The sequence below is a fragment of the Aquarana catesbeiana genome, linkage group LG11 (assembly GCF_042186555.1).
Source record: "Aquarana catesbeiana isolate 2022-GZ linkage group LG11, ASM4218655v1, whole genome shotgun sequence".
NCBI classification, from domain to species: Eukaryota; Metazoa; Chordata; class Amphibia; order Anura; family Ranidae; genus Aquarana; species Aquarana catesbeiana.
This window is the reverse complement of record NC_133334.1, coordinates 205,357,724-205,373,011: the sequence shown is the minus strand read 5'-3', so window position 1 is coordinate 205,373,011 and position 15,288 is coordinate 205,357,724. Positions and strand designations below refer to the sequence as shown.

General features: G+C 42.1%; 1 protein-coding gene across 1 annotated transcript in view; it reads right to left on the bottom strand.

Moving 5' to 3' along the window:
* Positions 1-10,560, bottom strand: part of LOC141112385 (serine/threonine-protein kinase D1-like) — a 220,376-nt gene extending 209,816 nt beyond the window's left edge. Inside the window, exon 1 of the mRNA XM_073605181.1 lies at positions 10,414-10,560. The gene's annotated coding sequence lies outside the window, so the exon portion shown is untranslated. The remainder of the gene's footprint in view (positions 1-10,413) is intronic.
* Between the last annotated feature and the right edge of the window lie 4,728 nt (positions 10,561-15,288).

Below are 15,288 nucleotides of genomic sequence, written 5' to 3'. Positions count from 1 at the left end.
AAGCTGTTCTGGACCTAATGTAATGCACTGGAATCAGATGGAGAGAGTAGCTGGTGGTTTTCCCACCCCCTCTCCCTTCTTTTGAGAGAGTCCCCCCCCCCTTTTTTTTTCTCTCTTTCTTCACTCACTCTTCTTCCCTTTCTCTGTCCAATCGCCCTTCTTTTCCTTACTACTTCTGTTTAGTGATATAGGGCAGGGAGGCTGAGAGTGGACCTAAATGGTTGGCTCATATTCTCACGCCTTGCTGAGCCTATCGTTCGAACTGAGTATACTTACTTTTATGCCCCGTACACACGGTCGGATTTTCCGATGGAAAATGTGTGATAGGACCTTGTTGTCGGAAATTCCGACCGTGTGTAGGCTCCATCACACATTTTCCATCAGATTTTCCGATACACAAAGTTTGAGAGCAGGATATAAAATTTTCCAACAACAAAATCCGTTGTCGGAAATTCCGATCGTGTGTACACAAATCCGACGGACAAAGTGCCACGCATGCTCAGAATAAATAAAGAGTTGAAAGCTATTGGGCACTGCCTCGTTTATAGTCCCGGCGTATGTGTTTTACGTCAGAACGATCGGATTTTCCGACAACTTTGTGTGACACACATACAGTAAAACACACCAGGCACACCCCCCCCCCCCCCCCCCCGTCACAGTGACACCAATAGCAGGTTTTTTTTTTTTCTAATTACTGCATTGGTGTCAGTTTGTGACAGTTAGAAGTGGTAGGGCAGTTAGTGTTAGACCCCCTTTAGGTCTAGGGTACCCCCTTAACAAAGTTTTAACCCCTTGCCCCCCGTCGCCGGTGTCACTAAGCGATCATTTTTCTGATCGCTGTATTAGTGTCACTGGTGACGCTAGTTAGGGAGGTAAACAAATAGGTTTGCTGTCAGCGTTTTACAGCATCAGGGACCCCCATATACTACCTAATAAAGGTTTTAACCCCTTGATTGCCCCCTAGTTAACCCTTTCACCAGTGATCACTGTATAACTATTACGGGTGACGCTGGTTAGTTAGTTTATTTTTTATAGTGTCAGGGCACCTGCCATTTATTACCTAATAAAGGTTTAACCCCCTGATCGCCCGGCGGTGATATAAGTTAGGTTTTAGGGTCAGATAGGGTCTGCGTCGCCCCAGGCAGCGTCAGGTTAGCGTCAGTACCGCTAACACCCACGCACGCACCATACACCTCCCTTAGTGGTATAGTATCTGAACGGATCAACATCTGATCCGATCAGATCTATACTAGCGTCCCCAGCAGTTTAGGGTTCCCAAAAACACAGTGTTAGTGGGATCAGCCCAGATACCTGCTAGCACCTGCGTTTTGCCCCTCCGCCCAGCCCAGCCCAGCCCAGCCCACCCAAGTGCAGTATTGATCGATCACTGTCACTTACAAAACACTAAACACATAACTGCAGCGTTCGCAGAGTCAGACCTGATCCCTGCGATCGCTAACAGTTTTTTTGGTAGCGTTTTGGTGAACTGGCAAGCACCAGCGGTCTAGTACACCCTGGTTGTAGTCAAACCAGCACTGCAGTAACACTTGGTGACGTGGTGAGTCCCATAAGTGCAGTTCAAGCTGGTGAGGTGGCAAGCACAAGTAGTGTCCCGCTGCCACCAAGAAGACAAACACTGGTCCATCGTGCCCATAATGTCCTTCCTGCTGCATTCGCCAATCCTAATTGGGAACCCACCACTTCTGCTGCACCCGTACTTCCCCCATTCACATCCCCAACCAAATGCAGTCGGCTGCATGAGAGGCATTTTCTTTATGTCCTCCCAAGTACCCCTACCCAATGAACCCCCCCAAAAAAGATGTTGCGTCTGCAGCAAGCGTGGATATAGGCATGACACCCGCTTTTTTTGTCTCTTCTGTCCTGATAATCCTGGTCTTTGCAATGGTGAATGTTTTGAACGCTACCATACACTAGTTGAGTATTAGCGTAGGGTACAGCATTGCACAGACTAGGCACACTTTCACAGATGCCATTGCATTTTGAGAGACCCGAACCTGGAACCGGTTACAGTTATAAAAATTACAGTTACAAAAAAAAAAAAAAGGAGTACCTGTCATTACCTATTGCTATCATAGGGGATATTTACATTCCCTGACATAACAATAAAAATGATAAAAAAAAATAAAAATGAAAGGAACAGTTTAAAAATAAGATAAAAAAAAAAAAAAAATAAAGCACCCCTGTCCCCCCCTGCTCTCGCGCAAAGGCGAACGCAAGCATTGGTCTGGCGTCAAATGTAAACAGCAATTGCACCAGGCATGTGAGGTATCACCGCGAAGGTCAGATCGAGGGCAGTAATTTTAGCAGTAGACCTCCTCTGTAAATCTAAAGTGGTAACCTGTAAAGGCTTTTAAAAATGTATGTAGTTTGGCGCCACTGCACGTTTGTGCGCAATTTTAAAGCATGTCATGTTTGGTATCCATGTACTCCACCTAAGATCATCTTTTTTATTCCATCAAATGTTTGGTCAATATAGTGTGTTTTAGTGCATTAAAATTTTTTAAAAAGTGTGTTTTTTTCCCCAAAAAATGCGTTGAAAAATCGCTGTGCAAATACTGTGTGAAAAAAAAAATGAAACACCCACCATTTTAATCTGTAGGGCCTTTGCTTTAAAAAAATATATAATGTTTGGGGGTTCAAAGTAATTTTTTTGCAAAAAAATTTTTTTTCATGTAAACAAATAGTGTCAGAAAGGGCTTTGTCTTCAAGTGGTTAGAAGAGTGGGTGATGTGTGACATAAGCTTCTAAATGTTGTGCATAAAATGCCAGGACAGTTCAAACCCCCCCCAAATGACCCCATTTTGGAAAGTAGACACCCCAAACTATTTGCTGAGAGGCATGTCGAGTCCATGGAATATTTTATATTGTGACACAAGTTGCGGGAAAAAGACAATTTTTTTTTTTGCACAAAGTTGTCACTAAATGATATATTGCTCAAACATGCCATGGGAATATGTGCAATTACACCCCAAAATACATTCTGTTGCTTCTCCTGAGTACGGGGATACCACATGTGTGAGACGTTTTGGGAGCCTAGCCGCATACGGGACCCCAAAAACCAAACACCACCTTCAGGGTTTCTTAGGGTGTAAATGTTTCATTTCACTCCTCACTGCCCCACAGTTTCAGAGTCCATGGAATGCCCAGATGGCACAACCCCCCCCAAATGACCCCATTTTGGAAAGTAGACACCCCAAGCTATTTGCTGAGAGGTACGTTTAGTATTTTACAGACCTCGCTTTTTGTCACAAAGTTTTGAAAATTGAAAAAATTAAAAAAAAAAAAATAAATTTTTCTTTTTTTTCTTCATTTTCAAAAACAAATGAGAGCTGCAAAATACTCACCATGCCTCTCAGCAAATAGCTTGGGGTGTCTACTTTCCAAAATGGGGTCATTTGGGGGGTGTTGTGCCATCTTGGCATTTTATGGCCTTCAAAACTCTGATAGGTAGTGAGGAGTGAAATCAAAAATTTACGCCCTTAGAAATCCTGAAGGCAGTGATTGGTTTTCGGGGCCCCGTACGCAGCTAGGCTCCCAAAAAGTCCCACACATGTGGTATCCCCGTACTCAGGAGAAGCAGCAGAATGTATTTTGGGGTGTAATTCCACATATGCCCATGGCATGTTAGAGCAATATATAATTTAGTGACAACTTTGTGCAAAAAAAAAAAAAATTTGTCTTTTTCCCGCAACTTGTGTCACAATATAAAATATTCCATGGACTCAACATGCCTCTCAGCAAATAGCTTGAGGTGTCTACTTTCCAAAATGGGGTCATTTGGGGGAGGGGGTTGAACTGTCCTGGCATTTTATGGCCTTCAAAACTGTGATAGGTAGTGAGGAGTGAAATCAAAAATTTTGCATCGCATACTAGCCCATTATGTGGCACCTACCTGCAAGCAAAGCCCGCAATGCCAGCAATATCCCTGCTGGTGGAAGGATCCATCTTCGCCCCTCTTTCTTCCGGGGGTCGCGGACTCCGGCTCTTTGACTGGACGGAGTCGCATGATGTCACTCCCACGCATGTGCGTAGTAGCCGCTAGTCACGACACGCACTGGGGAGGAAATGGCACAGAGGGCCGTTTCTTCACTGCACATGCGCCGATGACATCATTGGCGCACTACAAGGCAAATATCTCCAATGGTGTAAACGTAATCCATTGGAATACATTGATTTTTCTTGCATATGCATTCATACTGCCTTTAAAGCAAGTTTGACTGCATATGGTGCAAACAAGCCCTTAGGCCAGAAACCCTACCCGTAAAAGCTACCAGCACCAAGAACCTGTGTATTTTAAATTGCAGGTGCTTGCAGGTAGGGTTATAACTCCTGTCTAGGTCCCATGGGGGATTTTTTTCTTCAATTCCTGTCCCATAGACAAAACAGGAAGTGAGAGGACATCCCTAAAAAGTGAGGGCAACCCTGGCTGTCACAAGAACTAGTGTCCTCATTCTAGTATTTCCCCTCTACTCCCTTTCTGGTGACAACCCGAAATTTGGAAATTTCTTTCACTTAAGGTAAGTGACTGTAAAGAGGTCAAATAGAGATAGAAATTTAATCCCTCTCCACTCTATTCAAAACTTAAAAAAAAAAAAATAAAGTTTTACCCTTTAGTTATACTTTAATAATTGCTTCTGCTATCACCAAGTGGCATAATTTAAAGTGTTTGTTACCCCAACATTTCATATTCCTGATATGTGCCTGCTGTACCATGTACTTGTATGAGAAAGTATCCTGTTCTCTTTGTATTGCTTCCTTTATGTGAAATCCCTGGTGTTCCTGCCAGTCCAACTGCTTTAGGCCTCAAGCACACTGGATGTCATAAAAAAGCCAGAAGCATTAGCTGTAGAAAGCTGTAGCTGTAGAATGAGTTTTGCACCGTTTTTGCAGTAGCATTTTTTAAAGTTTTTTAGCTGTAGCTTTCTTTAGCAAAACTATTCTCCCACAAAAGCTTATGGCATAAAAACACTGATAAACGCTGAATAGCCATGTTTTTCAGCTTTTATGCCATAGACACGTAGACACGAGCAGAAATTCCGCCAGCAAAAGTCCGATGAGAGGTTTTGGTCCGAAAATGCGACTGTGTGTATGCTCCATCTGACTTTTGCTGGCGGAATTCCAGCCAGCAAAAGATTGAGAGCATGTTCTCAATTTTTTGGTCGAAAAAAGTTCCGATCTGAAATTCCGATTGTCTGTACCAATTCCGACGCGCAACATTCCTTCGCATGCTCGGAAACAATTTGACGCATGCTCGGAAGCATTGAACATCATTTTCTCGGCTCATCCTAGTGTTGTACATCACCGCGTTCTTGACGGTCAAAAGTTCAGCGAACTTTTGTGTGACCGTGTGTATGCAAGCCAAGCTTGAGTGGAATTCCATCGGAAAAACCATCCAAGATTTTTCCAACAGAAATTCCGCTCGTGTGTACGGGGCATTAGAGTGTTTTTACAGTAGAAAAAACTCCTCTTAAGACCCACTAGTTCTTGTTTTTTTCCAGCCAGAAAATGCCCCTGCCAAAAAACGCTCATGACAGCCTATGTATGCAGAAAAAAAAAAAAAAAAAAATCTGAAGCCAAAAACAGCAGCTGTTCAAACATCCAATGTGCATGAGGCCTTACTATTAAAAACTGACCACACCATTGCCAGTTCTCTAGCTGTGCTGGGAACTCAGCCTGCTCTCCTCCAATGATCAAACTTACCCTGACATGCCTCCCCTTTACAGCCTGTCACTAGAAAGAACAGTGTGCTGATCTCTCCCCATTTCTTATGCAGCTGAGAACAGAGGGAAAGTGATCCCTTAAAAAAAAAAAAAAAAGAAGGTATTTATAATGAGATAGATAGATAGATAGATAGATAGATAGATAGATAGATAGATAGATAGATAGATAGATAGATAGATAGATAGATAGATAGATAGATAGATAGATAGATAGATAGATAGATAGATAGATAGATAGATAGATAGATAGATAGATAGATAGATAGATAGATAGATAGATAGATACACACAAATGTTTTGCCTTTCATTTCTATTTTAAATTGAATTGATTATTTTACAAGGTGATCATTTACAATCACTTTAAAGTTGCTCAGCGTCTGGAGAACAAAAAAGACATTTTCACATCAACCTGTTAAAATGTATTTAACACAAGAGAACTTATTTGGAAAGTAAAACAAGCTTTTTGTTTTCCAGATCAAGTTCTCCCTTGTTTTAATCTATTTGCTTTTATGTGTATTTTCCTGCGTTTCAATGCATTGAAAACTTTATCTGCCACTGGATGTACTGGATTCTATTTTATTTAACCGCTTCCCGACCAGCTGCCGCAGTTATACTGTGGCAGGATGGCACCGCGAGCTGTCATAGCTGTACATAGCAGGCGCGCTAGCTCGCCTACAGCTTGTCCCCGGAGCCGACGTGGGTGCCCGGCAGGCACCCGTGATCGCTTGTGACACAGCGAGAACCGGGATCTGTGTGTGTAAACACACAAATCCTGGTTCTGTCAGGGGAGAGGAGAGAGATCGTGTGTTCCTACTAAGTAGGAACAACGATCTCTCTTCTCCTCTGGTCAGCCACATTGCGACCTCACAGTTAGAATACACATAGGGAACACATTTAACCCCTTGATCGCCCCTAGTGTTAACCCCTTCCCTGCCAGTGACATTTATACAGTAATTAGTGGCTATTTTTAGCTCTGATCGCTGTATAAATGTCAATGGTCCCAAAAAAGTGTCCGATGTGTCCGTCACAATGTTGCAGTCCTGATTAAAAAAAAAAAAAAAAAAAAAAATCGCAGATCATTGACATTACTAGTAAAAAAATAAAAATAATAAAAATGCCATATATCTATCCCCTATGTTGTATACCCTTATTGCGATTTTTTTTACCAAAAATATGAAGAAGAATACATATCGGCCTAAACTGATGAAGAAATTCGTTTTTGTTTTTTTGGGATATTTATTATAGCAAAAAATACAAAATAGTTTTTTTCAAAATTGTCGCTCTTTTTTTGTTTATAGCGCAAAAAATAAAAACCACAGAGGTGATCAAATACCACCAAAAGAAAGCTCTATTTGTGGGGAAAAAAAGGACGCAAATTTTGTTTGGGTACATTGTCGCACAACCGCGTAATTGTCAGTTAAAGCGATAAAGCGCTGTATCGCAAAAAATGGCCTGGTCAGGAAGGGGGTAAAATTCTTCCAGGGCTGACGTGGAAGCTAAAATGAAATGCTTAGCTACAGGTTAATACAGAGTGTAAATTTTTAAAGTTCATAATATGCATTTCCTATAAAGGCATAAAATGTCAGGTATGTAGGAGTGAATGGTGCCTTATTTTTGGCGTTTTGCTATCCCAATCTTCCCAGTGATGCTGTTTATTTCTGTAGCTTGTTACATAGTTACATAGTAGGTGAGGATGAAAAAAGACCCAAGTCCATCAAGTCCAACCTATGTGTGTGATTATGTGTCATTATTACATTGTATACCCCGGTATGTTGTGGTCATTCAGGCGCTTATCTAATAGTTTTTTTTTAAACTATCGATGCCCCCCACTGATACCGCTGCCTGTGGAAGGGAATTCCACATCCTTGCCGCTCTTACAGTAAAGAACCCTCTACGCAGTTTAAAGTTAAACCTCTTTTCTTCTAATTTTAATGAGTGGCCACGTGTCTTATTAAACTCCCTTCCAGAGAAAATTTTTATCCCTATTATGGGGTCACCAGTACAGTATTTGTTAATTTAAATCATATCCCCTCTCAAGCGTCTCTTCTCCAGAGAGAATAAGTTCAGTGCTCGTAACCTTTCCTCTTAACTAATGTCCTCCAGACCCTTTATTTGCTTTGTTGCCCTTCTTTGTACTCACTCCATTTCCTGTACATCCTTCCTAAGGACTGGTGCACAGAACTGGACAGCATACTCCAGGTACGGCCGGACCAGAGTCTTGTAGAGTGGGAGAATTATCATTTTATCTCTGGAGTTAATCCCCTTTTTAATGCATACCAATATTCTGTTTGCTTTGTTAGCAGCAGCTTGACATTGCATGCCATTGCTGAGCCTATCATCTACTAGGACCCCCAGGTCCTTTTCCATCCTAGATTCCCCCAGAGGTTCTCCCCCCAGTGTATAGATTGCATTCATATCTTTGCCACCCAAATGCATTATTTTACATTTTTCCACATTAAACCTCATTTTGCTATGTAGTTGCCCACCCCATTCATTTGTTCAAATCTACTTCCAAGGTTTCAACATCCTGTGGAGAAGTTATTGCCCTGCTTAGCTTAGTATCATCCGCAAATACCGAGATTGAACTGTTTACCCCACCCTCCAGGTCATTTATGAACAAATTAAACATGATTGGTCCCAGCACAGAACCCTGGGGAACCCCACTACCCACCCCTGACCATTCAGAGTACTCCCCATTTATCACCACCCTCTGAACTCGCCCTTGTAGCCAGTTTTCAATCCATGTACTCACCCTCTCTATCCCTGCGATAAAGGGAATAGCCTTGAATGGTTGCCAGCCAATCATAAGAGCTGTTGAACCAAGTCTCTGAAATTCCCACAAAATCGAAATCCTCCTCGTACAACAATATCTCTAGTTCTCCCATCTTGTCCGCCAGGCTCATCTTGAGTAAGGGCAGATGATTCATGTAGCATTTACCTCCTGGAATCCACCTGCCCTTAGCTCAGTCATGCAAGCAGGAGAAGATGTGTTTATCTGAGAAAGCCCCTCCTCCCCTACTAAAGACTCCTGGGAGGTATGACATCATTTGCCTAGGCATGGCAACCAGGAAGTAACTGAAGAAATGTAAAAAATAAAAGTTTAAACACAAGCAACTATGATATACTTTCTTATCCATTTACTAATGCTAGCAGCATAAGGATTAAAAATAGTCAAAGTTGATTGCGAAAGTGAGGTTCTGCTCTAAGGGGGTTGATAAAAAAAACGTGGCTTGCCCACCTGCTTTTACCCCCCTCAACTGCAAGTGTAAACAGGCCCCTTTATTTCTTACCTGTCAAGCTGCTTTAGTAATCTGCCAGTGTGACAAACCTGTGCAATATGACCATGCTACCTTCTGGTGAGGGGCTTGGTTCACATTTGTGCGGCTGTGTTCTAGGGCAGCCGATTCATTTGAATGGTCTGCTCTACCTGCAGAAAAAACCCCAACCCCTTTTTTTTTTTAATTGTGCGGCACTATGCGGTTTGGCACACGCGAAAATGTACAGCATTTTCCGATGCATAGGAGTGCCATTAAGAATTAACAGCATCCCGGGGTGTCTGCTAAAGAGCATCGCTTTACATGCAAGTTAGGAACACATACGATTTGTGTGTGTTCTCAACCTGCAGTAATGTAAACCTAGCATCAACCTGTGAAAGTCACACGTCATTCCATTTTTTGCTCGAACAAATATATTTCTAAGCCGTTCCTGATTTTTACAAACATTTAGAAAATTTTAAACTAGAAAAAATGTGTACATATACACGGTCACTTGTGTGGTTTTGCAATGTATACACTGGCAATAAACGCTGTTAACCTATGTAAATAAGTATTTAGATGGTTTAAAATGGGTTAATGTGTGTTGGTTGACACAAGTCGCTACATATTAATACACTTTTACGAAAAATTCTGTTTTTTTGCAATTGGGGAAAATGTTTACAAACAAATTTTATGGTAAGTAGAGCTCATGGACATAAGCTCATTTTTTAGGATAAGGAAGATTTCCTAACATGACCACCTTTAAAAACAAAAAACAAAACAAACAGTTGAGAATCCTTAAAGAAGCAGTAAATTAAATTAGTAAAACAATCGTTTCAGCTGCTTGTCAATTTGATTCATTGATATAAATTGCATTATGTTTCAGTCTACACTCAGCTGGGTTATACTTGTATACAAATGACAAAGGCCCCACATTGGTACAGAAATTATGTATTGGTGGTAGTTTTCTGCAGCACAAATATAGTTTACATTTATTGAAACGTGATTAATTTTGTCTATGTGGGTTTTTCCAGTGATAAAGACATCTAGTTTGAGACATAGTGAAGTAGTGAATCAGCACACACTAAGCGCATGTCTCAAATATTTAAAAAGAAAAAAATAAAAAAAATAAATAAATCACAAAACACAGACATCAGCAATCATGCAAACATACAAAGCGACATGAATCAGAGACGTAAATCCATAACAAATATACACAGAAGGAGCGTAAAGGAGATGGATGATTGGGGACTCATACATTTCACATGGAATCTTCCTGAGTTCTGACAACATGAAAGGGACGGAAGGGGACCCAAGTTCATAAAGTAATACTGTAGTGGGAAACAGAAAAGTGAAAGGAAAAAAAAGAGAGAGAAAGCCATTTACCCAGATTACATAATATAAAAATATGGCCATACCTCTAACCACAGATAACAATACTCCTGACACCAAAGAAGTTTCAGGCTCCCCTAGGTGATTGCATGCAGACGTCTTACAGTTTCCTCTCAAGATCTCAAGTGATTTTTTTTTTTCTGTGTACAACTTCAGAGACAGGAAATTCAAGAGCAGCTATGTCCTGTTTGCCCCTCCCCTCCTTTGCTGAATGCTTAATGTTCCTACTTGTCTAATGCAGAGATCCACTCTATAGAAAAGTAGGACAGATAGAAGAAGATGAAATGGACAGACAGATGCAGGATCTTAGAAACTAAACTTCTTGTTTGCATTTTTTGCTAAGAAACACGATCGCTATCTCTTTCCCAGACACATTATGGCAACATTGAAGCGGAATTAAACAGACAAACATTTAATTGAAGTACTATTTTTTTTTTTTTTTTATTCTATTTATTTATTTATTTCAGGTACTTATATAGCGCCGTCAATTTACGCAGCGCTTTACATATACATTTTACATTCACATCAGTCCCTACCCTCAAGGAGCTTACAATCTACGGTCCCTAACTCACATTCATACATACTAGGGACAATTTAGACAGGATCCAATTAACCTACCAGCATGTCTTTGGAGTGTGGGAGGAAACCGGAGTACCCGGAGGAAACCCACGCAGGCACAGGGAGAACATGCAAACTCCAGGCAAGTAGTGTCGTTATTCTAAAGATATTGCTATTTTTTGATCTGCATCCGGTATATACATCTTAGGTTCTTAACATAAACCCATTCACAATACCTTGCTTAATCAGGCAGCCTTGAAAATTGATTGTTTTTCTTTTTCTTGCTTGATTTTGTTTTTGAGACATTATTTTGTCTGTTCTATTCTATTGCTCTTGCTCATTTTTTTGTACTCAACCACGGAGTTAAACATGATGATGAGGAGACCTCGCCAGAGTAAACTGATCAGTGCTGCCAGCTACAGGTGGTGGCCCTGTTCATTTGGGAAAAAAACCAACAGGGCAGTTGTACAACCAACCCCCCCCCCCCATACATGGATCGAAATTCGGCTGGTCCCTGCTAAAATTTTGATCTATGTACACTACGTCACCAAAAGAATTGGGACTCCTGCCTTTACACGCACATGAACTTCAATGGCATCCCAGTCTTAGTCTGTAAAGTTCAATACTGAGTTGGCCCACTCTTTGCAGCTATAACAACTTCAACTCTTCTGGGAAGGCTTCCACAAGGTTTAGGAGTGTGTCTATGGGAATGTTTGACCATTCTTCCAGAGCAAGAGCATTTGTGAGGCCAGGCACTGATGTGGACAGGAAGGCCTGGCTCGCAGTCTCTGCTCTAATTCATCCCAAAGGTGTTCTATTGGGTTGAGGTCAGGACTCTGTGCAGTCCAGTCAAGTTCCTCCACGCCAAACTCGTGTGCAGTCCAGTCATGTTTCTTCACCCCAAACTCGCTCATCCGTGTCTTTATGGACCTTGTTTGTGCACTAGTGCACAGTCATGTTGAAACAGGAAGGGGCCATTTCTAAATTGTTCCCACAAAATTGGGAGTAAAGATAAGCTCCGGCGTGTTCGCACACGCCACGTGCCGAGCCCGCCAGGAAGTCGGCACAGCGCTGCGCTAATCACAAGCAGTGAGACATTTTCCCGATGTGCGGCTGCAGAGATCGGGAAATGTCTCACTGCCTGTGATTAGCGCAGTGCCGTGCCGACTTCCTGGCGGGCTCGGCACGTGGAGTGTGCGAACATGCCGGAGCTCATCCTTAGTTGGGAGCATGAAATTGTCCAAAATGTCTTGGTAGGCTGATGTCTTAAGAGTTCCCTTCACTAAGGGGCCAAGCTCAATCCCTGAAAAACAACCCCACACCATTATCCCCCCTCCACCAAATGATTTGAACCAGTGCACAAACCAAGGTCCATAAAGACATTTATCAGCGAGTTTGGGGTGGAGGAACTTGACTGGACTAAACAGAGTCTTGACCTCAACCTGATAGAAGACCTTTGGGATAAATTAGAGCGGAGACTGTGAGCCAGGACTTCTCATCCACATCAGTGCCTGACCTCACAAATGCGCTTCTGGAAGAATGGTCAAACATTCCCATAGACACACTCCTAAACCTTGTGGACAAATATATACAATGTAATTCTGCGCTGCCCTATAGAAGAAAAAGCAGCTAGCACAGCCAACAAGATATATGCCAAATGAAACCAGATTGAGTGGACCCAAAGGGACATACGCCGAGTTGGGTCAGACAAGGCTTGGATGGTCGGTGGCTGTAGATGGCCCAGAGGGGTGAAGTTTATGGAATGAACCACAGGTTGCTGTATCCCTCAGAGGTGCAAGTGGTGGTGCAAGTGCAAAACTGTTTAATAGAATATCTTTTTTGGGTGACCGAAGACATGAACGACACAGTTTTTCTATTAAACAGTTTTGCACTTGCACCACCAGTCACATTGTGTACTTAATCACATGTCATTGTGGGAAACAATATGTGGGCCGCACCATCCGCTCTTTTGCTATAAGAGTAGCGGAACACATCGCTCTTATCAAGAGCGGGGACACTAAACACACCATCCCCCGACATTACAAACTACACCACAATCGCGTTATAGAGGGGACACAATTTGTGGTGATAGATAGATATGTTCCCCCCTGGAGGGGGGGTGCCATGACCAGGGATGTGTCCCGCTTAGAGACCTTCTGGATTCATGAGCTCCGTACACTTTTCCCACTTTGTATCAATGTAGAACTAGACGTCAATGCTTTTATTAATAGAGCTTGACACCTTGTTTCATTTCATTTTAATTATTCTTTGTTGCTCTCTCCTTTTTACATTTTTAAGTTTTTTAAGTTATATTTTACATGCATGTACTGATTTTGTCATTTTATATATATGTACTGTTTTCATAGTATATATGCATCTGATGAATATCCTTTTGTACATCACTATGGGAATCCACTCCACGATTGCGTATTTATATATGTATTCAGAAGAGTATAGTTATTATTATACCATTTTTCTGTTTTAACATTTCATTTCACTCTATTTAATATTAGACATTCTCACTAGAATTACTGTACGTCTTCGATGTGGCGCATGTCACGCCCTCGAGGCAAAATATCCTTCTTGCCTTTTTCGAGCGCGTGTTCATGGTTTACAATAATTGTCATTAGATTTATTTATTTTTTCACGCTGTACACACACATGCCCGATGTATTTATGGTACATGATTTAAACATATGTATTTTTTAGTTTTTCACGATTATATATTAGTTTATATTTATATACACACTGGAATATTTGCCCCCCTTTATTTTGCTGACTCGGGGCCACCTTATACATTTCAGGGCCATTTGTATGACGTTGCGGTTCGCTGCTGGTTTGAGATGTTGTCTTACCAGCAGAGGTCCGCCCCTTCACCAGCGTCATAAGGACGATCTATCTATGTCCTTCCTCCTACTGCGCATGCGCACAATGCGCATGACGTTGTGTTGTGCTGCTGGGTAGAGACGTTGTTGTCTTCCCAGCAGAGGTCCACTCCCCCACCAGCGTCATAAAGGACGATTTAACTATGTCCTTCTTTCTACTACGCATGCGCACGACGCGCATGCGCTGTATTATCTACTGGACCTGGATGCGCACGCACATTGCCGCGCTGCTACGAGCCACACATCGTTTTTTTGAGGCCTGCCACCTCATTCACACTTTACACATTTGACACTCCTTACGTTTCAGCAACTTATATGTTTTAAATAGGTCTGATCTGTTGTACATATCACTCTGACCCCATCAGTTGCACTTCCGGTATCCACATTGTATTCAATGTGAGGCGTGGAACGCACGCCGGACGGCCATCTTGCCCGAATACCGGAAGTGACAATTTTTGCACTCGTGGAGCTGCTTCCCATTAACATTGATACATCCCCTATATATACCTTGTTGGCTGCAGTGGGGGGAACCCCCCAGACGATGTCTTAGGGGATGAAACGCATCGGGTAGGACCCCACTGCCGCCACTTCTTTACAGCGCTGTTTTTTAATGGATCTACATGTGAGTGTATTTCTTTATTTTTAATAAATTCCACATTTGCTTACGGATTTACACTATGTGGCCTTCCCTCCTTTTTTTCCTATCTGTCATCACCATTATTTGGTTCCTAACATCGCTCTGAGGGATACAGCAACCTGTGGTTCATTCCATAAACTTCACCCCTCCGGACCATCTATAGCCACCGACCACCCAAGCCTTGTCAGACCCAACTCGGCATATGCCCCTTTGGGTCCACTCAATCTGGTAAGCCTCTTTTTTGTCGGTGGTGGTGTGTCTGTCTTCACTCCAGATGTCATATACCTTTGTTTGAAGTCATACAGTCCCTGAGGATTCCTTATCACTTGGATTCATACATATACGGATGATTTCCTCCCACACTTTACATTTGGAACTGTTGGTTTAATGTTTTTGACATTGGACATTTCAATACCTTTGTAGCGCTACACTTATTGTATTAAACCTTGTGGACAGCCTTCCCAGAAGAGTTGAAGCTATTATAGCTGCAAAGGGTGGGCCAACTCAATATTGAATCCTACGGACTAGGACTGGGATGACATTAAAGTTCACGTGTGTGTAAAAGCAGGAGTCCCAATATTTTTGTTTATATAGTGTATGTGTTACTTGGCAAGTGATCTAGTGCTGTTATTAGACTCAGGGCACTGCCATCTTCTCCTGGTTTTCTTTTCAGGTTCCAACTCAGCTGCTTGGTTAGCTGGGCCATGATGACTTCACTTCCACACATGTACAGGAGTCATGTCATCACTGCACAGAGGTGTGCCGTAAATGTATGCTGAGGGAGAAGTGTTTATTAAGGCCCGATTCACACTGATGCACTG